At 37.4% G+C, this 27,036-nt stretch overlaps 1 pseudogene; it reads right to left on the reverse strand.

Annotated features, from left to right (window-relative positions):
* Positions 1-1,155: 1,155 nt before the first annotated feature.
* On the reverse strand, positions 1,156-11,289 carry LOC149155333 (importin subunit beta-1 pseudogene; annotated as a pseudogene).
* Between the last annotated feature and the right edge of the window lie 15,747 nt (positions 11,290-27,036).

Raw genomic sequence — 27,036 nt, forward strand, 5'->3', positions numbered from 1 at the left:
TCCTTTAATCACATAATTTTGTCTTTAAAAGTTTTGACCCATTTTAAAAAGATTCAAATTAATTAAAAAAATAAAGTAAATACAAAAAAAATTTATCCTCGTCCAAAAAATACATCAATAAAAAATATCCATTTTTTTATTCATTTTATAGACAAATATCCTTATTAACATAATTATAAAAATAATATATTATCACTCATACATATAAATATAAATATGAAAAATGAAAAAGTGATAAACATATTTTTGTGAGAAATATCTACATACTTCCATCATATACGAGAATTGTTATTTTCTTACATCATATTATCGTCCCCCACATCATTGGATATAGAATAAGTAAACATAATTGAATGTCTGCAAGCTTAGATCCTTTTCTCAAGTTTCATCTCCCACATCATTGGATATAGAATAAGTAAACTTAATTGAATGTCTGCCAACTTAGATCCTTTTCTCAAGTTTTACACTAAAAAAAGAAGTTTGCACCTTGAGAAATCTCTTTCTCAGTGCTTGATAAATATGGAATTAAGATGAATCTAGGCTCGTTTAATTATTACTAAGTAATCATTATAATTATTTATTTATTTTATTTAGTTTTTATTTGTATGTAATTTTAAGTCAAATCGTTTTAATTAATAATTTTATTTATTTATTTTTTATATAGTTTGATCGAATCAAAATGTTTAGATAACATACCATAACAATAAATTGCAACATTTCTTCTAGATTAGGTTGGAGACTGTTTCTCTCCTAAAAAACTAATAAAATAAAATTAAGAGAAATATTTTGATAGTGAAATGAGAGATGGTTTTTGGGCATGTGGTATTGATGAGTCATAGTATTATTACTAACAATTGCACCACATGTTGACACAAAGGAAACGCCGTAAGGCAGTAGCATAGGAAAGACTAGCAGGTCAAAAATATTGATTTTTTCTTTCTTTTAATTGAAACTTACGATGACATAGGAAAGATTAGCAAATCAAATTTTGATATTGAGCATGAAAATCTCACCACTCAAATGTAATTCCATGCTTCACAATATACCTTCCAACCCATGTGATGAGATGTGACTACGAGACCTTTTTCTTGTTATGTTCCCATTCCTTTTCCTGTCTTGTTAGTAGTTCGCCAGAATAGGTCCTATACTTAAAAATTAGAGTGTCTCCATTTTTGAATCGTGGAAAAATTCAAATACTCTCCAAAGGGTCCATGCAGTTGTGTCTTTAACATAACTATTCTTATCCTTCATTGCATTGAGAATAAAGCTGAGAGGAACATTGATAAGAGGAGTAAGCTTATCAGGTGATGGACCCTCCAAAATTGATTGAAAGGCATAAGTAGTTGCTTCTCGACATATCCAATCTAGATTTGACATGTTTTCTTCTACAAATAGCATAACAAGGGGGACAACGTCATCTCCCACAGTTCTCACAACAAGACGGAAGCAAGTTCCTCCATCCATAGAGAGATTCCGTGCCCCCTCATCCTGACCTTGGTCCTCTTCTTGTTTCAACAATGTCTCTAATAACATTGGCACAAGAGTAGGAAGCCCTTGCAAGATAAAATAAAAAGCAAGGCACATATCAATCACCACTTAGTTCTCCTGAATATTCCTCTAGTATATCAATTTCTTCGTCACATATAGAACTCAAAAACTCGATAGCTTGAAGAGAAACTGTTTCTCCATCTGTTTTGTAGCCTTTGCTGTAATAGAAAAGATGTCTTGCATGTAGTGGGCAGGTTTCTCAGAATATGTAGAAGATATCAACACCAGGCATTCAAAAAAAACTTGTTGAATCCTTACTTTTGGGGACAGGGTTGCTTCACACACTACTCTCATAATAGAATACCTCTCTATATCGTTATCAAAATTCATTTGAGTAAAATTCAAAGAATTATACAATGCTTGAGTAGAAACAAGCCCAACCTCATTGTTAATCTCAAATGAATTCATTCCCTGCACAAAAACTGTAAGGATGGAATTCACCTGATCTTGGGAAAGACTATCTGCAACAACCTCCTCACAAAGATATCCAAGAGTTTCTAGAGTGGCCTGTTTGGGATGCGTGGGTGGTTCCATTTGTGGGCCACCCATGTTGAGTAATAATGTCCTTATGAGCTCTGGCCACTAGCCTTAAGGTAACTCAATGCCAACAATCTTTGCTATAACCTATGATGAAGTAGATTGAGCATCTGGAACAGGTGAAGAAAGAGTTTGTAGTAAGAAGCCCTTGATATGATTCTTCACGGCTCCATCCAGGGATATCCATCTCTGTAATGCGCATTGATCTTTCAGGATTTCAGCTCTCACATCTGAAATTCATGTTTTCCTTCAAGGACTTGTTTCACATCTAGAATTCATCTTTTTCTTTTACTCTCAAAGTGAAAGTAGAAGATAAAAACTCATAGTTAGTTCACAACTTAAAATTAAGATACCTCAACCAGATTCCTTTGAAATGCATACTCTTAAATACTGAAAGGGACTAAATTCAAGAAGCTTTGCATACATTTTACATGGATTAAAACAATATCAAAGAGTAAGTTAAAGTGAATGCATAGATATATATTTTGTAGCAAAAGCATTGTCCTTAAATTTACGTCGACAATAATTTCATATCAATTGAAATAGCTCATATTAAGCATGAAGAAATTGCACAAATCCCACTATACAAAGCAAAAATTCTTATTAAGTACAAGATGGACCTTCACCATGATAAATCAGAAAAGATAAAGACAACCCTTAAAATTGACCACCTAAAGGTCAATAAATAGAAAAACTAATAATTACTATATTCCATTTGAATCAATCAGACACATACTAGGTAGGTAAATTGATGATATGCTTGGGATTATCATTCCATGCAATAGTCAAACAAGATGCATGAATTGAACATCCATACATCCACATACTTCCAACCAAAAAATAGCAAAGTCATCCCATCCACAATAATACCTATAGAATTGGCCAACATTAAACAACAAACATGCACATGAGAGCACTGCGAAGATAGACATAAGCACGAGAGAAAATAGAAGAAGATTTATACGAGAAGGAAAGAATGATTCAAATCAAATTAGTAATGCATTGCAAAAATTTATTTTGCATATGCATGCTTGATTTGAAGCAATCCTAAACATAAATGAAATGGATAAAGGATATTTAACCTATCAAATTAATAAGGGAAAGACATGGAAGATAAGAAGGTGGAAATGCAGATGCTAATATTTGATCAACTTGGCTAATGCATCAGCATTGAGCCTAAGAAACAAAATGTGCTTTCTTTTAGATGTAATAGAAGAAGGACTATTAATCACTCTTTCCATTTAAAAAGTGGCAGAAGTAATGATAATTTTTTCTTATTATGCAATCTTGACATTTACATTGCTTATTTCAAACCAACCTTTAATGCTTTTGTAAGCAAAACAAAAGCACCCAAAGTAGATGTTTTAGTTTTTGATAGAACAACAATATTGAGAGTTGCTTTCATAATCATGAATGCAATTTAAGCTCTCTTTGAGGCCCGCTAACAAGTAGGACTTGGGAAGACTTTCATAATCTTGCTGCCAAGCAATGGAAGAGATGAAAAGTTAGCAGAGGTAGGAATCAAATTCCCAGATCCTCACAACCAAACAATGACATGCATTTTCAAACCTTCTGATGCACAACCAAGTGAACCTATTATGTAGTCTCCTTAGTCATTTGATCATAAGATGACAAACATTAATCAATAAAGTCATTATAAAAGGCATACCGTTGCATCAACGATATAAAATTTGAACCAAATGTATCAGCCAAGTCACCTAAGACCCCAATTGCAACCTTTGTTACTCTCTCATCCCTGCATTAACATGTATGAAAATATAAATGTCTATCAAAATTATGAGAATGAAGCTTAGCTAAACATAACAAGCACCAAAAACCTTATCTGTAATTCGGATATCCTTGGAAACCTTAGGAACACAACCTTGAACTATGCCAGCTTTGCCTGTAAGTATTGAACCTGCAACATTAAAAATCCCATTCCTCCACAGATGTATGTCTGCTATTTCAAACCTCCAAGCATTATTGTTGTTAAATGTATTTTATTATTGCAAATTCTTCTTGTGTGAGGTGCATTATTACAATTCCTATTTTTTTTTAGGACAAAGGAGAGTATGAATGAAGAATGAAATCCTTCACATAAGGATATTTCTCCGTAGCAGTAAGACATGCAAATATTATGAACATCACATAAATAACAACCATAACAACAATCCAAAAAAGACCCATGAGGCATAACATTGAAACTACCATAACAACAATCCAAAAAAGACCCACAAGGCACAACATTGAAAGTACTTGCAATGTTAGTAAGGGAGGGAGCAATCACAACATCCTTGGACCCCATAGAATCTGGTGGGATCAATCATATAACAATTAATGGTGGTCCTCTATGTTTTTTTGGCCCTAAATTTTCCATCTTAGAAATTTTGATTTTTACTTTTGTGCTCAAGTTGGCCCAATAATAAGTATTGTTATATGGGTATATTGTCATTTATCAAATGATGTTTCAATGTATGCAACTCTCTCTTTTGCCTGAGAATTCCAAGAGTGGCACGTCCGGAGAGTTTCATTCCTACTCTGGCTAAATATTGGGTGGTTCTTGGTGAAATAATAAAAACTAATAATATTTATCCATTTATGCTTATCAAACTTCATCTCCAAAGATATAAACAACTTGTATGTGAGATCTTCCTTCACTTGTCAAGCTACAGAGCACTAGGTTTCATTGTAGTTAATTGATTTGGTAAATTTGACACATAAATCATATCAAAGTGCTACATGTTTCTTGTAAGAAAAACAAACTGTATTTAAAATACAATTGCAAGAATTCAACATTTAATTAGAGATCGTGTTGTAAAGATATTTGAACTTGTAAATCACAACTTTGTTAAATGGCACTTGTATGTCCAAAGGAGATGCGGTCAAGCATATATTAAGCCTTGATAATGACCAAAGTTTTGTTATAGTTAAAATTTGTCTCAGAATTAACCACATAGTTTTTTTTAATAGACTTAACTACGAATGTGATAAACAATACATTAAGTTAAAACTACAATCTAACCATTCTTCTAGACCATAATAACGATACCTTCATATTTTCATGTCTCACGTCTTCCCTTGATGGATAAACTTAACTTGTCTTAAACGACAAAAGTAGTCAATGTAAGTTATATTTCTTTTGATTTTTCTCCTATATACAATCTTCAATTATAAGGAGGAAATCCAAAACCTCAAAAAGTAATAGGTAAAAGCTTATGATATTGGATACAACCCTTCACCACAAGGAAACTCTACTAGAATCAAATTAGAGGTACAAAAGATAGTCTACACAAACATCCATACACAATATCATCGTCGTGCAGAATGAACACATACATGCTCACCATATCCATCAGGAACATCAACCCATTCAAGCTGCATTTCCAACTCACCAGACTTGACATTACGCAGCCTTAAGCACACATCCTAAATCACATTGCCATCAACATATTGGATGCAACTTTCTTTAGACAAACAATTCTCCTTTGACGATACCAACTTGAGAATTGGTCTGACAAATGATGCGCTCTTCAGGAATTTTCACATTCTTACAGACTCCCTAAAAGTAATTTAAACAATACCTTAGGCTCAACTAGTAATTTAAATAGCCTGTTTTCCCCTCAATTTTGCATACATTGAATTGCTAATTATAATTACAAATTAACATCCACAAAACTTGTAAGATTTACAAACATACTAGATTGATATAACAATTTAAATAAATTCTAATTTCGCCACCATTATCACATGTTTTAATTGTTGGTTATAATTATTAATGACCACCACATCTAAAGCTGTTTAAAACAGAGTTACCTGGTATTTTTCAAAGTTTTGGAGACCCATCTCTTAATATAGGTAGAATCCATCCATATATTTTCTAAATTCCACTCCTGTTGCATATTCTGTTATACTCCTATAGCAATAGGTGTCATATTTCATGATTGACTAATTGAGATCTGTAATATGTTCATCCTTTCCTTGCTGCAAAGGTTTCCATATTATCAAAAAAAATAATAAAAAAAATGTAAAGAGGGTATACCCTAAAAGAAAAATCAAAGGGTAAAAAGAATAAAATGGTCAAAAGAAAAAATGAGAAGAAATGAACCCCAAATAAAGAAAGACCAGGAAAGTGTGCAAGTCCAAATGCCACTACTATTTCATTTTCTGTAAATAAAGCATTGTGCGCGGCTTGTTGATCTTTATGCCACAATTGATGGATGGCCAAATAGCTTAATCTTGGCTAGTTCATGTTTGAATTTCCTGTTTTAGAGATAGAGAATAAAAATCTGTCCAAACTGTTTAATCTTGGCAGATGAGTAGATAGGTAGAGAAATAAAGGAGCTCAACAGATTAATCTAAGCCCTTGGAAGTAATAAGTGCAGACTTAGGTAGGCTTACCATCAAAAAGAAAAGAAAAGTTGATAAGGGTTTGCTAGTCCAAGTGCACCCAAAGTATAAAGAAGAAAAAATGTTAAGCAAAGTAGGCAGGGTAGGTAGATTGGTGTTGTAGAAACATACTTGTTATGGAGCATGTCTCTCAATGTGTTAACTTTCACTCCTATCACAAGTGCCATGGCAAATATTTTTGATACAGCTTGGGCAAGGTAGACTACATAACTAATTCCCCTTCACATTTTCCCTAACTCATTCACTAACTCCCCCAAATATTAAGCTTTGCTTAATATCACTTAACCACTCATCTCATTTCATAAACCCCTTTTCCACTTCAAAAGCCTAAGTTTCAATGTGACTTGTGAACATTGGCTTAGTGCTCAAATTCATTTTTACATTAACTCTGACTTTTATTATATAACTCCCATGTAAAAATCATTTCCCTTCCCGTATTATGTAAAAAACATTAAAAACCCCAAAAAATACTATATATCTCGCCCTTGGTTAAATTATAAACCATAACACTGTTTGTCGGGAATTAATGGTTCATTTGGAACCTATTAATAGCCCTCCCTACACATACAAAGGATTAATTAACCACATGGGTTAATTAATAACTAACCCGCCGACCAATCAAAATGCGCCGGAAACCATTAAAACGTGGTTTATCGTACCGGGACCACGGCAGTTAATCTCTCGCCATCTCCAACGATCGTCTGCTGTCAGATCTCCGCCCATGCATCTAACGGTCCAAAATCATTTCGCGTCGCCATAACTGCCGAGCTTTAATTCCTGGGGAACCGACGGTATTGCCCCATACCACTACCACGCGTCGTTCCACCAGCTTGCCCGCTCCCTCTCGGCCTGAAACCGCGCAGACCCAAAAGTAGTGCGGGCAAAATTGTTTACCACTCCCCTTGCTGACGTCAGCTAACCTTCCGATGACGTCACCCGCCATATCACCGCCACGTTATTGCCACGTCATCTGCCATGTACTCCTGCTTACGTCACTTGTCCGTCAAATCAAAAAATTCCCGCCAAGCTTCATTTTTGTCAAATAAAAGGGAAAAGGTCATTTTTGCTACGTTTTTTGCATATAGCACCCCGCGCTTTCCTGCAAGATAAAATCGACCAAAATCAAATGTTCCAGCTCCTAGACCGCCTCCAGACCAGAAAAAGCTCCCTCAATGAGCTCGCAGCCTCAACCAAGCTGCCAGTTACAATTTTTGTCCTCTTTAATACAGTTTGAACTAGTACCTAGGGACTTCCAGGCTCGTGGAAAAAGAAATAAAGGGATGAATAGGGATATTCGCTACTCTAACCAGTGAGGCCTTTAGAGCCACAAATTTCCAGAGGAAGACAAATTAAAGTGCATCAGTTCAGCATTAAAGAGCATCAAAACAAGTCAAAAAGTATTAGTTTAGCATTAAAGTGTATCAGATCAGAATTGAAGAATGTCAGAACATAATTAAAAGCAGCAGAGAAGAATTAAAGAAAGCAGATCAGAATTGAATACAACAGTTAAGATAGACAGTTGGCACAGAGCTACTATAGAGGACAACTGCAGACCGAACCCTAAAGACCTGCCTCCAACACAACATCAGTTATCTTTCTCAAGCCGCTTCTATGTTACTTGTAAACTATTTTAGGTTAAAAATAAATATTATCTCACAGCTGTGATGAGATATAGGTTGTACATATTCTGTTGTATAAATACCCCCTCCATTAGAGTTTTGGAGAGGTTGTGTGTGTGTGTGGATTTCCTAGACTCTGTTGTAATATTGAACTTTGGAATAAAGAGCTGTTGGAAACATTTGTTGTCTGGTCTACTGGATGAAGAATTGAAGCAGAGGACTTGTCACAGAATTCTTTAATCAAACTCCGGATCAATAAGTCCCCTATATCTCGTGTTTTACAGTTTTCTAGTTTATTATATCATCTGTGTTTCATAATTTGAATGATAAAGAAAAGGGTTAATTCAGAATTTCCTTAACTGCACTCTGCTTTCAATCTTTATTGTTCTCTCTGTTTTCTTCAGAATTAGAATAAACAATGAATTCTTAATTGCTCTTGTTTCCTAATTCTCTCATATTGATTATTTGGTGAAGAATTCTTAACTGCTCTTTGTCAATAATCATTCATTTTCCCTCTTTCAATATGTTGAAGGATTCTTAACTGCCCTTCACCCATTTGAGCCCATTCCATCTGCTTCAAGTCTTTTATTTGTTCCCTGTTTGACTACCTTGCTCTATGAAGCCATCCTCTGTTAAGAAACCAAATCCAGAAAGCCTGCTTCTTTGACTCCATCATGCCCAATGGACTGAACTATTCTGTTTTACCTCACTGTTCTATTGAATCTCACCACCCAAACTCAAAACAAAACCCTTGAACTTCATAACTAGCCTAATACCTTTCAAAAACAAAGCTAAATCATAAAGAGAGAACCCTCTCTGGATACAGATTCGCTAGATTCTGTATCTAAAAGATTGGTCTATGGTTACCTCGGCCGTATTCCCTTTCTTACAACTTTTGGGAACAACCTGAGTGATAATATCATTGGCGACTCCACAGGGGACCTGAATAAATGTTTGTTACTGTTGTTTACTGCATAAACTACAGATGGAGCTTGAAGTTAGCCAGGTAGCCTTTGAAATGCTTTTGCTTTGTAGTTGCAGAAGTAAATGAATGTTGCTTCAATCTATCTCCGGTCTAGTTTATGTATTAAACAGTTGGTTTCAAATACTTGATCAGTTCCTCTTGTCAAATAAAGTCTTTAAGAAAGTTTAAATCTCATATCTAAAGCCTCTTAAAGAAATCATAGAAATTGTTTTGAAAATTCATAAAAATAGAGATAATTATAAAATACTCAAAATTTGGTTTCCTGGAGAAACTAAACCTTTTTCTCAGAACTGTTTTACAGGTTTAGATCTGATCTGTGATGGTGGACAGGGATCAAACATACAAAGGTTAAAGTCATCCACTTGGTGGCTCCACATCAATTTCACAATCAAGACTCCACTGGAGAAATGAACCTGAAAGAACTGTATGAAAAGATCAAGCTTTTGACTTGGATTGTTATCCAAGACATTATGTTCTTTCTCATTGATAAGATTTTTCAATGTATATTGTATTTTAGAGATGATTTTAGATTAAACTTTTATTATTTTCCTTTGGAAAATGTCGATGCAAAGTCTCCTTACACATTTGAACAACAACCTTCTAATCCTTTTGAAGATTATTTTTCCACTAAGGAGAATCCAAAAATTAAGACTAATCATCCAATCTGTTAGGTTCCTATACCAATAGGTGTCATATTTCATGATTGACTGTGGAAATGCCAAATATGATCATCCTTTCCATGCTGCAAAGGTTCCATATTTTCAAAAAACCAAAAAATTTAAAAAATGTAAAGAGGGTATGCCCTAAAAGAAAAATCAAAGGGCAAGAAGAATGAATTGGTCAAGAAAGAAAGAAAATGAACCCCAAAGAAAAGACCAAGAAAGTGTGCTAGTCAAAATGCCACTACTGTCCTATTTTTTGCAAACAAGTTCAGATTATGCAATCAGTGACTTCTATCACACTTGATGGATGGCCCAACAGCTCAATCTTGGCCAGTCCATGTTTAAATTTCTTGTTTAGCATTAGAGAATAAAGTCTGTCCAAACAGTTCAAGCTTGGCAGACAAATAGTTAGGTAGAGAAGCAAAGGGAGCTCAACAGCTGAATCTGAGCCCCTGGAAGAGATAAGGGCAGACTTAGATAGGGTGACAGTCAAAAGAAAACAAGAGAGAAAGGGTTTGCTAGCTCAAATGCACCCAAGGAGAAAGAAGAAAAAATGTTAGGTGTATTAGGCTGGGTAGGCAGTTTGGTGTTGCAGAAGCAAGTTTGTGATCAGTTTTGTCTTTTTAAATAAGACTTATCTCATGGATATCACAGGTACCATGGCAAAGTGGCTGTAAAACAGTTGGAGCATGACTAATTTCCCTCCCATTCCTCCAAGAACATTTACTAACTTCCCTCAAGGTCATTGAGATCTGCTCAGTGGTCCTAGTTCACTTCATTTCATGAAAATTACTAAGTGGAACTCTGTGTTTGCTTAGCCAAAACAAGCCACATTTCTTATGTAAAAAGATCCTTCCATTTCCCTTTCATTTCCCTAAAAAACCCAAGTTTTTACCTTACAAACTTAGCCTCCTACATTCATAAAACCATATTAACATTAACTTTATTATATAACTCCTATGTATATTTCCCTTCCCATACTATGTAAAACTATATAAAAACCCCAAAATACTTAAATATTCCTCGCCCCGGCAATTATAGCCATAAAACATGGCATTTCGGGAATTATAGGTTCACTTGGAACCTTATAAAAACCCCTCCGCATACATAAACTTTAGAGTTTATTTAACACCCGGTTAAATAAATAACCGCGCCCGCAAAAACACAATAATCAAAGGTTATAACCCAAAAAACCTTGTTAAACGATAAATATATGGGGCGGGCCCCATGTCATAAACCTCCGCCAACTTACCCCTCCGATTCGGGCTTTCCCATCAGACGATCCACGTCGATATCGGAAGCGCCCCGATGACCGAACGATAGGGTCTGGGAGATCGGCGGTTTTCCCACCGTACATAATCCACGCGTCGCCACTATATTGTATCGCGTCCGTTCTGCCGAAAATCGCTGTCGTACATAAAGCGGTGCGATAAAACCATAAACCACTCTCCCTTCCCGCCGCTGACGTCATTGCCCACATCAGCGCCAAGTCATCTTCCGTAACCCTGCTACCCGACAAAGATGACGTCATGCTGACGTCACCTGACCAAAGCGCGCCAAAAACCCACCAAAATCAAAATTTTGTTAAAAAGTCGTTTAAACGTCGTTTTTGTCCATTTCTCTTTGTTTTTCTATGCAAAGCTCTGCATGGTTATTTACGTTCAAAACACCATTTTCGCTGCACAGTCTGCCACCCAGGGGAATTCACTCCGCAGCTCGGCCCCTCAGCTCAATCTTCTACCTGCATTTCGCTCTAGGTGTCCATAGAACAGGTATTTACTCGAAATTCACTCATAAACCCTGTTTTTCCAAGTTTTTCTGTAAAAATTGTCCGGGGAACTAAAATTCGAGTTAAAACGTGATGCTTCCTACAAACCTCTGCATTATAAATCACTGTTTTACCCATTTTTCCAAATAAATCTTGTGAATTCCGTTCTCCCCTGCAAATTCGCCCACCAAGCTGAAATTAAACTTATTTCTGCCTGCAATTTCCACAGAAAAGCCCACAAACTATCATTTTACCCTGCTGTTGCTGAAAAAGCCCCTAACTCCAATTAAAAAGGTTATAAAATAATTTGAAAATGGAGGCTACAGTGGCCCTGAATGTTGCCCCCTTGAATGCACCACATAAAGAGTTGGAGTGGATACCCATTACTGACAGGGATTTCCAAATCAAGGATATGATGGGTGACAAGCCTCACCTGCAGAACTTTTGTGAAATTAGGAATAGCTACAGAAGAAATACTGATGTCTTTGGAATTTGGAAATCCAGCATGCCCATCTACTACCTCCCTTTAGTAAATGTGCTGCCTGATCTCATCCATTTGTGCTGTGCAAATTATGACCCCATACAAAGAGCAGTTATGGCTCCATCTGGGACTGTCCTCTTCTATATTACTCCTCAATCCATAAATGAGATGCTGCATTTTAAGCCAACTCAGCCTCTGGCCCCTCTCACCATGAAATTCTTGCTTGACCAAGCTGCCAAGCTACCCAGCTCAGAAATAACCAGAATAGCTAAATTATTCATGAGACCAGAAAGCCAACCCACACATCCACCTCCTTTTAATCAGGTCTGGTTCAATGAAGCTGGTGTATTCATTACTGATATGATTTCATATATCTTGGGATTCAAAACCAGTGAGAATATTGATGAGACTGTTTTAGTATTGATGTCCATATTCACTCTAGGACAACCCCCTACTGTCCACTATGATTATGCCACCTTCATAGCCAATAAAATCCATGAGCAATTCATGAACTTGGACAGAGAAAGAGTGTTCAAATACACATCCTACATATATCATTTGCTGTTGTACTATCAACTTGATAGTTTCCAAATCCCCCTTAGAAAGTTGGACCTCAAGGGAGAAAAGAGGTCTATGGTATTCTAGACCTCAGTATTCCATGAAGTCCATAACTCCCCTTATACATATTGTGAGTTCATTGACCTATTCATATATCCAGCCACTTCTTTGTTGATGATAACTCCTCCTACCATGCTCTCTGTTGAAATGCAGAAAATTTTGCTTCTCTCAAAGGAATACAGTATTGGTGATTGGTATTTTTACCAAAATCACACAGTGATCAGAATTTATGGCTGTGAACTATCCCCCTACAAGCTGCTGAAGTATGTCCCTATGAGACTATTTGCCCTGGAATACTTTAGGCAATTTATTAGTTCAAATTTGACTCATTTCTATGGAGCTAGGAAAAAGGCACGGCTCAAGATAAGAAATCAATTGGGCCCTTTCATCTTCAATAAAAGGGAAGCCTGGGAGGAAGCAAATAAAATTTTAAGGGATCAACTTATGCTGAAACAAAGTTTTCATTGGTCACCATATGACCCTGAACATTTCATAAGTTATAGAAGAGTAAAAAACAAGCTTACAGGATATGTTCACCACAAAATCCCTCAAATTCAACAATATGCTAACCAACAAGAATGGGTAGAAGGCACATTAGTTGAAGAGATCACTGAAGAAGAAAGATTGGAAAAAGAAATGAAAGAACTTGAGAAAACACTTGACCTGGACTCTTTTGGACAGGTCCCTTTCAAATTGCCTCAACATGGCAGGCACATCATCTGCTACAACTTCACAAAAGCCTGCCCAAGAAAGCACTCCACCTTCAGGGACATCCAAAAGCAAAGAAGTGTTGCATTCAGAGCAGGAAAAAATGGTAGATCAGCCAGATGCATCAAAGGGGCAAGGCCCTTCAACACAAACAAAGGTACCTGAAATCCCTGTGTTACAAACTCCTCTCAATGAGGAAAGAGCCAAGAAAAGAGACATGCAGGAAGACACATCTATAAGTGGATCAACATAATAGCGAGGGGAAAAGAAGCAAAGGTTAAATCCTTACTCTCAAGAGGAACTCTTGGGAGAGACAATAGGCAACTTGAGCGGTGAGGAAAGAACTGAACAGAAGGCTCCTCCAATTTTGGAAACATCAACTAGCTCATATTAGCAAGAGCTAGAGAGGCAACATGGTGTGGAGGTTACATCCACCAGGCCACAGAGCAAACAACAGAGCAAGCAAGGCTCTGATATCAAGAAAGCATTTACTGAAATAAAGACTAGAAATGAGCCAGTAAGGATCCAACTTTATAATCAATTGTTGAGAATGGCCCCCACAAATCAACAAAGGCTAATGGCAGCCTATGATATTCAAGAAGGGAAAATGACTCTTAGTCACTTCAGGCCCACAATGTAGCAGCCACAATCAGCTGCTGATTATATCATGACCAATTTGGAAGTTCTCTCTAAAGACATCCACCCAATGGACCAGATTGAATTACATATACAAACCAGAGAAATGGTGTACTCCACCTTGGCAGACAAGGCATTATAAGTTCACAAATTGTAGAATTCATTGCACAATACCTCTACCCAATTAGAGTTGGAGAATACCTCCTCATTAGCCAAGGATAACAGGATCAAATCCTTGGAGGAAATTATTATTGAGCTAGGACATGATCCCAAGGATCCCAAGGGCATACATGCCTTAATAAGAAAGAAAGAAGAAGACATTACAGCTCTTAGGAAGCAGCTCAAGCTGCCAATTATAATGCACCCTCAAACCACATAAGTTGCACAATAGAAAGAAGAGGAGGACATGGTGGGTTTGCTGATGAGGATGAATGAGAGACTGGCAGAAACAGAGAAGGCATTGGAGGAAGCACTACAAGGAAAATAGGGAGAGTTGGCCTCTCATCCATCTCAAATAGCTCCAATTGTTACAACTGCTCCTTCTACAGTCACAACAACAGTCCCTCCTACTGATCCGACATCAACAACACCAAGCACTACATCAACAATAGCAGCAACAACAACAATACTTGATACCAGCATGAGCATGGAAAAGATAATGAAGGAAATAAAAGAGTTAGAACTCCAGATGGCAGAACTGAAGGAAGCCAAAGAAAAACTGGCCAAGTTAGAGGTAAGCTATGATAAATCCAAATTAACTGTGGTTGAGAAAACAAGAGAGGTAAAGGCCTTGGAAAAGAAGGTAAAATCCTTGGAAAAAGAGCTTGCTCTTCATAAAAATCTATCAGAAATCAAGACAATTTTGTGGACTAAAATTGGCCAGTCCATCATTGATCAATGGAGATCAATTCAAACAATCCATGAGAAAATTGAACTAATAGAAATGGCCCAAATAGAGATTCAAAAGGCCAGGACATTATTGGGAAACATGCCCGAGCAGGCCAACAGATTAATCAATTTTTTGAACACTCACACCAAAGAAGAACTGGCAGCTCTAGATATCAGGGACAGAACAGGCACCATTTTGACAGTTAAAAGGGTGCTGACTATGAGGAATTTTATACAAAATCTAGAGAGAAAGTGTCAAGAAATGCAGATAGAGATAAATGCTTTTACAACAAAGTTTACAGTCTTGCAACAAAAGGGTCTACCCAGTTTGTTAACCAGCAATCAAAGACTGTTGACACATGAACAATATGCACACAGGGTGAATACATATGTTACCAATCAGATCACAGCATCATCAAGCACTTCAGAAGACATAGTACCTCCCTCTAGACAGAGCTTATATGACAAGTTGGAAAATCTGTTCTACATTGAGCATGAAATAACACATCTTTTTGAAGTCCAACCCAATTACTACAGGTATACTGAAGCTGATGAAACATTAATAAAACTACAAAGACACCAGTTGCCAACAGACCAATGGTGGCAGGGCATGTTAGAGGTTTTACCAAGGTAGTTTTGGTTCTCTTTCTTTTGATCATCTGCATTTAATTAAATTCAATGTATGTGCCACACATCATGAGAATGAAAAACAACAGGAAAAGGAAGGCACGCCAGAATGCACTAAAGTGGAATTGGGCACAGATGACAGGGCTGGGACAGTAATGCAGAAACGAAAATTTAAAAGACAGCTACCAGCCAACTTATTGAGCTAAAAAGTCAAATATAGCAGACCACCTAAGGCAGCCAGGACAACGGAAGTTACTCCTACATTAAATACGCTCTGTTTTCAATGTCATTTACTTCCTTTGAAGAAGTAGATGGATAAAGTTATTGCTTGATATTTTCTCTATGAGATATTTTGTAACTCTTTTTTTATAAAGACCTTCCCTAAATATGTATTGAGGGTTGGTTGGTGAATATCATTCTGGACCTACGTTGTAAATTTGAGAACTCTTCAGAATAAAGATTGCTGGAATGCTTTGCTGATGAACTTTCTGGTTGTGGAATTAACGGTAGAAGAATATGTTACAGAATTCTCGTATTACCTCATGGATCAATAAGTCTTTTTAACTCTTATTTTACTGTTCCTATGTTTTATATGTCATCTATATATCATGTTTTGAATTGCAGGAAAAAAGAATAGCCCAGAATTTACTTTACTGTACTCTGTGTTCAATTCCTGTCAATTTTTATGTTTTCTTTAGGACTAGCATAGGCTAGAATTCTTGACTGCTCTTGTCTTCCTGGTTCTTACACCCTGAATACAATTAAGGAATTCTTAATTGCTCCTTGGTAATATTCATACACATTCCCTCTGTTAGCATAATGAAAGATCCTTAATTGCCTTTCATTTCCTGACTTCATTTCATCTTATTCCAGCTTGAAAATTGTTCTATGTTTAATTATCTTGCTTTGTAGTTCCACCTTTTGCCTAAGAAACCATACCCAGAAATTCATTTCCTCTGACTCCATTAACCTAATGGTCTGAACTTCTCATACTTTGCAACTCCGTTTTATTGAATGTCACCTTCCAAACACCAAACAAATACTTGTACTTCATAACTAGCCTAACATATAGCAAAACAAAGCTAAATTATAAAGAGAGAGCCCTCTCTGGTTGCAGATTGGCTAGAATCTGCAGCTAAAAGACTGGTTAGTGGTTACCTTGGTCGTATTCCCTTTTCCAATGCTTTTGGGGAACAACCTGAGTGATAAAATCATTGGCGACTCCACTGGGGAAGGCTGAATGACTGTGTGTGTTACTGCTGTTTATTTTCTGAAGCTACCGATGGAGCCTGAAGTTAGCCAGGCAGCCTTTGAAACTGTCTTTGCTGTGCAATTACAGGACTAAATAAAAGCTACTTCAGTCAATCTCCAGTCTAGCTTTAGGCTTTATACAACTATCTCAAAATTTGATCAGTTTCCTTTTGTTTTCAAAAAAAAAAATCTTCAGAAAAATTCAAGGCTCTTACAATTTATATTTTCCTAGAAAGATATTGTCAAAAGCATCATTCTTCAAATATCTTCAAAAAATACCAAAAAACAGACTTAGAAGCTGGCTCCAAAGAAGAAAACTCGTTACACCAGATCAAATCCAGATCCCAATCCTCCAGCTATTTTTGAAAATCCTAACTTGATCTCCAAGACCCTTAGAAGACAAGAAAGTCTAGAAAATTATGCTGATTTAAATCTTGATATACTTCAACAAAATTTGACCCAATTTCCTCCTTGAAAAGCAACATTCCTTTCTACTGTTGCTGCAGCTTCTTCTAGTTTACCATCATCACTTCAAAGCACCTCTTCCACTCCTCCATCCACTCCGTTTATCTCAGCTGTTATCCCTGTGCTTCCAGCTGTCCCATTTATACCTATAAATATGGCAAACTGATATGCTCCTCTGTAGTTGCCTGCAAATCCAGGGGCTATGCCTCAAGATTATCAAAGCAAAATTACATATTTTGATGGTACTGGCTCCTATACTGCACAACAACACACTAAGAAAATGATGGACTATTTTGAGAACTATGAAATTGATGATAACGATGTCAGAATGAAAATTTTTGTTCAAAGCTTAACCGGTGATGTAAGGACCTGGTTTAGGGCACTTGCTGCAAACACAATTGCTGATCTAGATGCCCTGTACCAAACCTTTTTGAACAGATGGGAAAAGAAGAAGGACCCTTTACACATCCTAACAGAATATGAAAATTTGAAAAGGGGTCCACAAGAGAGTGTTCAAGATTACTGCACTAGATTCAACAATGTATACAATTCTATCCCTCAGAATCTCAGACCTCCACCTGACTTAGCCTTAATCAAATTCCCTAATGGATTTGACTCTGACATGGCATATCAGCTAAGGGAAAGAGCTCCTCCAAGCTTAGAAGACATGCAGAGCATAGCTGTTAGTGTAGAGGCCAATATGATTTCTAAAAGAACCCGGGCTAGAGCTGAAAGAAGGACTCCCTTCAAAGAAGAGCCTTCTACATTTGAGCAAAAACTAGATGCAATCATTAAAGGAATGGATAGACTGGGTGATAGAGTGGAAACCATTGAAAGGAAATCTTCTTGGGAAGGTCAACCAAGTAACACCACTAGAAATCCAAACTTTAGAAAAAATCAAAATCCTAACACCGGGAAGGCTGGCCCTGATCAGAATATCAGACCTCCATTCCAAGAGAACTATGCCGAAGCTTCAACCTCTAGTGAGCCAACAGAGGATACTCAAATCAACGTAATGGGTTTGAACAATGAACAACAAATATTTTTAACACAAGATGACCAAGAGGCTCATAATTTCAACCAATTCCAAACCAAATCGGGAGAATCATTTGATTTCAGAGAGGGATATGATGCAGCTGTCTATGAAGTTCATAAACAATACAAATTGAGAAGCAGAACGGTAGATGTTCCTGAACCTAGCAAGCTGAAAGATACCAAGCAGCCTAAGAAAGCAAAGGATAAAACTGCCCTGACAGAACTCCCTGCTAAAACAGACCTCAACCCAAAAGAACCCACGGTTGAGGACATATCAGACTTACAGCCTTTAAAAATTCAGCCATTCACCTCCTTTCCTCCAAAAGAAAATGTAAACAACCCTCCTAAAAATAATTTCAAAGCAGATCTAGTTTCAAACAACAATTCTGATAGAGAAAAGATCATTGAAAACACAACAGAAAAGGAAAACCTTGCTGCCTGGAATACAAAAATTCAAGTGGAAAAAGCTTTCAACCTAGAAACAGAAATAGGCAAGTTAAAAATAGCCATTCCACTGTTCGAATTGGCTAAACATGAGGTATATAGGGAAAAAATCAGCAGGTCACTTCAAATATCAGAGAATAGAGATGCAGTGAATGTTTTAGATGACCAACCAAAACTAATTTTTGGTCCTGAGGTAAATGGTAAAACATTAGATGGAGGAGTCCCTCCATTCTATGTAAGCTTAAACATTCATGACAAAGTACTGCATAATGCAATGTTTGATTCGGGAGCTTCCCATAACCTAATGCCTAAGTCTGTGATGGAAAGATTGGACCTAGATATCACAAGGCCATACAAAGACTTGTTCTCATTCGATTCTAGCCAAGTCAGGTGTCTAGGCCTAATCAAAGATTTATGTGTATCTCTAGTGCAATACCCTGCCAAGACTATTTTAATGGATGTAGTGGTGGCTGATATCCCACCAAAGTATGGAATGCTTTTGTCCAGATCTTGGGGTGCAAAACTCCAAGGATCTTTGCAGCTAGACATGTCCTATGCCACCATTTCAGTCTTTGGCCAGCCAAAGAGATTGTACCGAGAAACATTGATGAAGTATGTGGTCAACAGTCAAGAGAAACCCCAAAATTTCCCCATTTATTCCGTGCATTCTGATATGGATTTGTTTATCTTATACAATGTTGAAATGTGCCCCAAAACTGATGACAAACTTCTACAATTAGTACAAGCAAGAGACATAAATGAAGAATCCGCTCCTCAAGATCTAAAAGTTGTTAAAGTGATTCAGGCAACAAACAAACAAGGCATACCATATGAGTTACAAAATCCAAATATGCTCACTAAGCAAGTTTTCAAAACTCCTAAGGCTAGTTACAACCAAGAAATCTTATGGTACTTAGAGTTTGATGGGTCAGTAAATAAACTAGGAGCAGGGGCAGGGATTTGGATACACAACATGCAGAATGACCATGCTGAAGGACATGCATATAGGCTGAATTTCAGATGTACAAACAATATGGCCGAATATGAGGCCCTTTTGCTGGGACTCAAACTGATTAAAAGTCTAGGGGCAACTAAGATTTCAATTCTAGGGGACTCTGATTTGATTATCCAACAGATGAAGGGAAACTTTGTTACAAATGATCTCAGGCTGAGAGCTTACAGAGGGGCAGCAATGGAAATACTCAATAGCTTTCTACAGTCTCAGCTCACCAAAATTCCTAGAAACCGTAATTTACATGCGCATAGTTTGGCAACTTTTTCCAGCACTTGCAAGCTACCGTTTGAGCCTAAGCATCACTTTACTGCTAAAATTAAACACAGACCTACTGTTCTAGATAATGTAAAAAATTGGCAAGTGTTTGAAAATGACACACAAATCAATAATTTCTTGACTTTGAAAGAGGAATTCTCAAGCACAAACATAGACACAAGCACCATTTGTGATCAACATCAAATAGACAAAATTGAGAAAAATATATCAGCTGAAACAACAAATCATATTTTGCATCCAACAATCTTTACCAACAAAAATTTACAAGAGCTGAAACAAATGGACCTTGGTGAAATTGCTGAGGAAGAATCTGAAGTAATTGATTTAAAGGATAATTTTTTGCCCACAGGCTTGACTCCTTTGGAAGATATATTTGATTCAAATGATATGCCAAGAAAGCCAAAAATGCAGCGTTTAAATGCAGAAATTGAAGACTGTAATATAGGAACTGCAGATGACCCTAAAATGATAAAATTGTCCAAAGCCTTGCCTCCAAATCAAAAACTGGAATACATTGAGCTGTTTAAGGAGTTTCAAGATGTCTTTGCATGGAGCTATGAAGACCTCAAGTCCTATGATACTTCGGTCATCCAACACACAATACCTTTAAAAGAAAATCAAAAACCTTTTAAACAAAAGCTGAGAAGAGTCAATCCTGTTCTTCTTCCTCTCATTGAAAAAGAGGTCAAAAGAATGTACCAAGCTGGAATAATTGCACCTATTAGATTTTCAGAATGGATTTCAAATCTAGTGCCCACTAGGAAGAAAACGAGAGAAATAAGACTGTGTGTTGACTTAAGAAATCTGAATAAAGTGTCTCTCAAAGACCACTACCCCTTACCAAAGATGGATCACATTTTACAAAGGGTAGTGGGAGCTTCTGGGATCTCACTGTTAGATGGATTCTCAGGATTGAATCAGATCTTAGTTCACTAGGATGATCAAGATAAAATTGCCTTTACAACACCATGGGGAACGTTCAAATATGTAAAAATGCCTTTTGGACTTAAAAATGCAGGGGCCACATTTCAGCGAGCAATGGACATAGCCTTTGCAAAAGAGATCCATGATTTCCTAGTCATATATCTTGATGACCTCACTGCTTTTTCCAAATCAGATCAAGAACATTTAGAGCATTTAAGACAAGTGTTCCTAATTTGCAGAAAATATGGCATATCATTGAACCCAAAGAAATCATTGTTTGGCCTAGAAGAAGGAAAACTCTTAGGTCACATAATTTCAAAAGATGGCATTAGAATCGACCCGGAAAGAATACAAGCTATCCTCCAAGTGCCTCACCCAAGAAATATCAAAGAATTGCAAGCTTTTCTAGGAAAGATCAATTTCCTAAGAAGATTCATACCCAACTTGGCTGAACTAATAAGATTGTTGAATAATATGCTGAAAAAGGATTCCAAAGTCAAATGGACAATAGGAGCTAAACAAGCCTTTGAAGATATCAAAATAGCTTTAACCAAAACACCGGTCCTCACAAGCCCAAAGTTTGATAGAGACTTCATAATATTTTCCTTTGCATCTGAGCATACTATTGCTGCTGTCCTATTACAAAAAGATGACCAAGGATGCGAGAAGCCCATTGCTTTCTTCAGCAAAGCACTTAGAGATGCACTACTCAAATATCAAATCATGGAAAAACAAGCTTATGCCATTGTAAAAGCCATCAAGGATTTCAAAGTTTATATCTTGTACTCTCATGTGATAGCTTCTGTCCCAAATGTTGTGGTTAACTCAAGAAGGAATTGAAGGAAAAAGAGGCAAATGGACAGCTAACATTTTGGAATATGACCTTGAAATTAAGCCAACAAAACTGATAAAAGGACAAGGATTAGCCAAATTGATGACTGAAACCAATTTTCAAGCCCTTGACATCAATGAACTGGATAACGAACAGGAGATGGCGACTCCACAGATCAATCAAGCCTTTTTACAATCACCTTGGTATGCTGATATAGTATATGTATTGTTAAACCTGCAAGCTCCTCCAGGGTTATCCAGAACTAAAAAGAGATTCTTGAAAATGAAAGCTTCAAAGTTTTGTATTATAGACAATGTTTTATTTTGGAAAAATCATGAAGGCATTCTACTAAGCTGCCTAACAAAAGATGAAACTGACAAAGTGCTGAAGGAATTTCATGCAGGGGACTGTGGTGGACATTTGTATTGGAAGTCAACAGCTGATAAAATCTTAAGAGCTGGTTTTTATTGGCCCTCCCTGTTTGCTGATGTAAAGAAATTTGTAGTTTCTTGCCATAAATGTCAAATCTTTGAAGGCAAGAGAAAGCTTTTACCTTTACCCCTGAAACCCATTTCCACTGAGAGACCATTTCAACAATGGGGTTTAGATTTCATTGGAGAAATTCACCCTTCCTCTTCTGGCCAACATAAGTGGATTTTAACTGCCACAGATTACTTCACCAAATGGATAGAGGCCATCCCTTGTAGGCAAGCCAATGACTCAATCATCATGCAATTTTTAGAAACCAATATTCTTTCTAGATTTGGCTGTCTGGAAAAGATCATAACAGACAATGCTGCTGCCTTTAAATCCAAAAGAATGATCAATTTTTGTCACAAGTACCACATTACCTTAGGCCATTCCACAACCTATTACCCTCAAGGTAATGGTCTAGTTGAATCATCCAATAAGAGCTTGATCAACATCATAAAGAAAGTATTGGAGGAAAACAAGAAGAATTGGCACAAAAAGCTTATTAATGCACTATGGGCAGACAGGTTAACCACAAAGAGATCTATTGGAACAAGTCCCTATGAGTTGGTTTATGGTATGGAGGCTGTATTCCCTTCATCCTTGGGAATCCCTGTGATAAAATTACTGCAAGAAATATAGGCAGAACCCAATGATATTCAGAGAAGAATCAATCAAACAATTCATTTACAACAGACTAGAGAAGAAGTGTATCACAGATCTCAGGTTCTACAAGAGAAACTTAAGAAGATTTTTGATAAAAGGACAAAGGCAAAGGATTTTTTCATAGGAGACAAAGTGTTGAAGTGGGATTCTAGGAGGGAAGACAAAGGAAAACATGGCAAATTTGATTTCCTATGGAAAGGACCTTTTGCTATTCAGGCTGTACAAGGAAACAACACTTACTTTTTGAGAAGCCTGGATGGTACAAAAGCAGAGGATGGGCCAGTCAATGGGCGAATGCTCAAGCATTATTTTGATCCTCTTTGTTAACATATTAGGACTGTATTTTGTACATAATAGTGTCTATTTTCAGCAGTTTATTACAACAATAAGATAAGGAATGAGATGCAGCAAATTTTAAGGAAAAAGGAAGGAATTGTGCCACCTTTTTGTGTTATATTTTGAGTTTATCAGAAGAAATCAAGAAGGAAACTTGGGAGCTATAAACATGATGACAAAAACTCAGACAAACTGTCAGAGACAGAGCTGTAATTGATTAGATCAGCTTATGGGAAAAGCATATATGTCATAGAGATACCGTTTTGTTTGTTTACAGCAAAAGGAAGTTTCAGATTGCAGCAAGGGTTGAATATAAGGCCATTTGACCAGCTGTTCTTGGCTTTTCATCTGGAAAATCCATCCCCAAGTGGAGCCACTGTTAGGTTCCTATACCAATAGGTGTCATATTTCATGATTGACTATGGAAATGCCAAATATGATCATCCTTTCCATGCTGCAAAGGTTCCATATTTTCAAAAAACCAAAAAATTTAAAAAATGTAAAGAGGGTATGCCCTAAAAGAAAAATCAAAGGGCAAGAAGAATGAATTGGTCAAGAAAGAAAGAAAATGAACCCCAAAGAAAAGACCAAGAAAGTGTGCTAGTCAAAATGCCACTACTGTCCTATTTTTTTGAAACAAGTTCAGATTATGCAATCAGTGACTTCTGTCACACTTGACGGATGGCCCAACAGCTCAATCTTGGCCAGCCCATGTTTAAATTTCTTGTTTAGCATTAGAGAATAAAGTCTGTCCAAACAGTGCAAGCTTGGCAGATAAATAGTTAGGTAGAGAAGCAAAGGGAGCTCAACAGCTGAATGTGAGCCCCTGGAAGAGATAAGGGCAGAATTAGATAGGGTGACAGTCAAAAGAAAACAAGAGAGAAAGGGTTTGCTAGCTCAAATGCACCCAAGGAGAAAGAAGAAAAAATGTCAGGTGTATTAGGCTGGGTAGGCAGTTTGGTGTTGCAGAAGCAAGTTTGTGATCAGTTTTGTCTTTTTAAATAAGAATTATCTCATGGATATCACAGGTACCATGGAAAAGTGGTTGTAAAATAGTTGGAGCATGACGAATTTCCCTCCCATTCCTCCAAGAACATTTACTAACTTCCCTCAAGTGTTATAGACATTTTTGTGCCTTACAGCTATAAGCATGAAATGTCCATAATCTAAGGGATCCAAAGTCCCTAAACATGTTGTTCCTACCCCTAGAGGAACAAGGCTAACAAACCACAACAATTCACAGAAGTTCTCCACCAGAAACTGCTCAAAAACAAGTCAATTCAGGATCAATTCAGTGGCTCCACTAGCTGTCTGCGCTGAAATGCAAAGTCAACACTGGCTACCTGCACTGCAACGCAGGTAGAAGCACTACCAGGGTGCGCTGAGCGGGAATTGACAAATGGCAAGTTCATTCCAAGAGGTGTCAAGACCCAGGAAGCTTCCAGAATCTTCCTCAATGACACTTGCCTCAGTGAATTCGACTAGTGATGAGTAAGAGGTTCCCAATCTCCAAGTGGAATCAAGAACTGACAGAGGGAGAGGACACTAGTCAGATCTCAAGCTGACTCATCCTCTCTCCAAACATCTATATATGGATCTCTCCTCCATGAGATCTAGAGGCTGGAATTTTGTTATTGCAAAGAATTGCTGTTGGTTTGAGATTGGAATCATTGGGTGCTTAATGCTTTGAGGGAAGGTGAAGATAGGAATTTCATTTGCTGGGAAGGAGATGCTGGATTGGAGCCCTCTGGGTTGTATCTCTTCCTGAACCTTGTTATTCATCAATAAAGCTATCTTGGTTTCTCCTATATACTGGTGTATCTTTGATGTATGATTGCATTAGTATGTTTAGTTTATTTCTAATCCTGAACTAGTTATGAATATGAATCTATGTCTTTGTGTAGTGTTCTCTTCTTGTGATCTTGCAGAAACCTCTTGAAGCTGGGCGAGCGAGAAGGCAAGTAGCTGGGAACTCCCAAAGAGAAGAGGAACTGGATCGAGGGACAAACGGAAGACACCGGTTAGTCCATCCATCTCTCTTCATTCTTAATTCATAAAGGAAGAATACTAGAATAGCTGTCTCTGTTTGTTGCTAAGGCACTGTCACACCTTAGGTGGATAGGATCGTCCTGCATAGGCATTTTTCCCCACAACATCAAGGTCATTGGGATCTGCTCAGTGGTCCTAGTTCACTTCATTTCATGAAAATTACTAAGTGGAACTTTGTGTTTGCTTAGCCAAAACAAGCCACATTTCTTGTGTAAAAAGATCCTTCCATTTCCCTAAAAAACCTAAGTTTTTACCTTACAAACTTAGCCTCCTACATTCATAAAACCATATTAACATTAACTTTATTATATAGCTTCTATGTATATTTCCCTTCCCATACTATGTAAAACTATATAAAAACCCCAAAATACTTAAATATTCCCCGCCCGGCAATTATAGCCATAAAACATGGCATTTCGGGAATTATAGGTTCACTTGGAACCTTATAATAACCCCTCCGCATACATAAACTTTGGAGTTTATTTAACACCCGGTTAAATAAATAACCGCGCCCGCAAAAACACAATAACCAAAGGTTATAACCCAAAAAACCTTGTTAAACGATAAATATATCGGGCGGGCCCCGTGTCATAAACCTCCGCCAACTTACCCCTCCGTCACCCGTCCGATTCGGGCTTTCCCATCGGACGATCCACGTCGATATCGGAAGCGCCCCGATGACCGAACGATAGGCTCCGGGAGATCGGCGGTTTTCCCATCGTACATAATCCACGCATCGCCACCATATTGTATCGCGTTCGTTCTGCCGAAAACCGCTGTTGTACATAAAGCGGTGCGATAAAACCATAAACCACTCTCCCTTCCCGCTGCTGACGTCATTGCCCACGTCAGTGCCAAGTCATCTTCCGTACCCCCGCTACCCGACAAAGATGACGTCATGCTGATGTCACTCGACCAAAGCGCGCCAAAAACCCGCCAAAATCAAAATTTTGTTAAAAAGTTGTTTAAACGTCGTTTTTGTCCATTTCTGTTTATTTTTCTGCGCAAAGCTCTGCATGGTTATTTACGTTCAAAACAACATTTTTGCTGCATAGTCCGCCACCCAGGGGAATTCACTTCACAGCTCGGCCCCTCAGCTCAGTCTTATACCTGCATTTCGCTCCAGGCGTCCATAGAACAGGTATTTACCCGAAATTCGCTCATAAACCCTATTTTTCCGAGTTTTTATGTAAAAATCGCCTGGGGAACTAAAATTCGAGTTAAAACGTGATGCTGCCTACAAACCTCTGCATTATAAATCACTGTTTTACCCATTTTTCCAAAGAAATCTTGTGAATTCCGTTCTCCCTTGCAAATTCGCCCACCAAGCTGAAATTAAACTTCTTTCTGCTTGCAATTTCCACAGAAAAGCCCACAAACTATCATTTTACCCTGCTGTTGCTGCAAAAGCCCCTAACTCCAATTAAAAAGGTTATAAAATAATTTGAAAATGGAGGCTCCAGTGGCCTTGAATGTTGCCCCCTTAAATGCACCACATAAAGAGTTGGAGTGGATACCCCTTGTTGACAGGGATTTCCAAATCAAGGATATGATGGGTGACAAGCCTCACCTGCAGACCTTTTGTGAAATTAGGAATAGCTACAGAAGCAATACTGATGTCTTTGGAATTTGGTAATCCAGCATGCCCATCTACTACCTCCCTTTAGTAAATGTGCTGCCTGATCTCATCCATTTGTGCTGTGCAAATTATGACCCCATACAAAGAGCAGTTATGGCTGCATCTGGGACTGTGCTCTTCTATATTACTCCTTAATCCATAAATGAGAT

Source organism: Pinus tabuliformis, chromosome 9 (assembly GCF_031772625.1).
Source record: "Pinus tabuliformis cultivar Carrire ecotype Pingquan chromosome 9, CPIR1, whole genome shotgun sequence".
In the NCBI taxonomy this organism is placed as follows: domain Eukaryota; kingdom Viridiplantae; phylum Streptophyta; class Pinopsida; order Pinales; family Pinaceae; genus Pinus; species Pinus tabuliformis.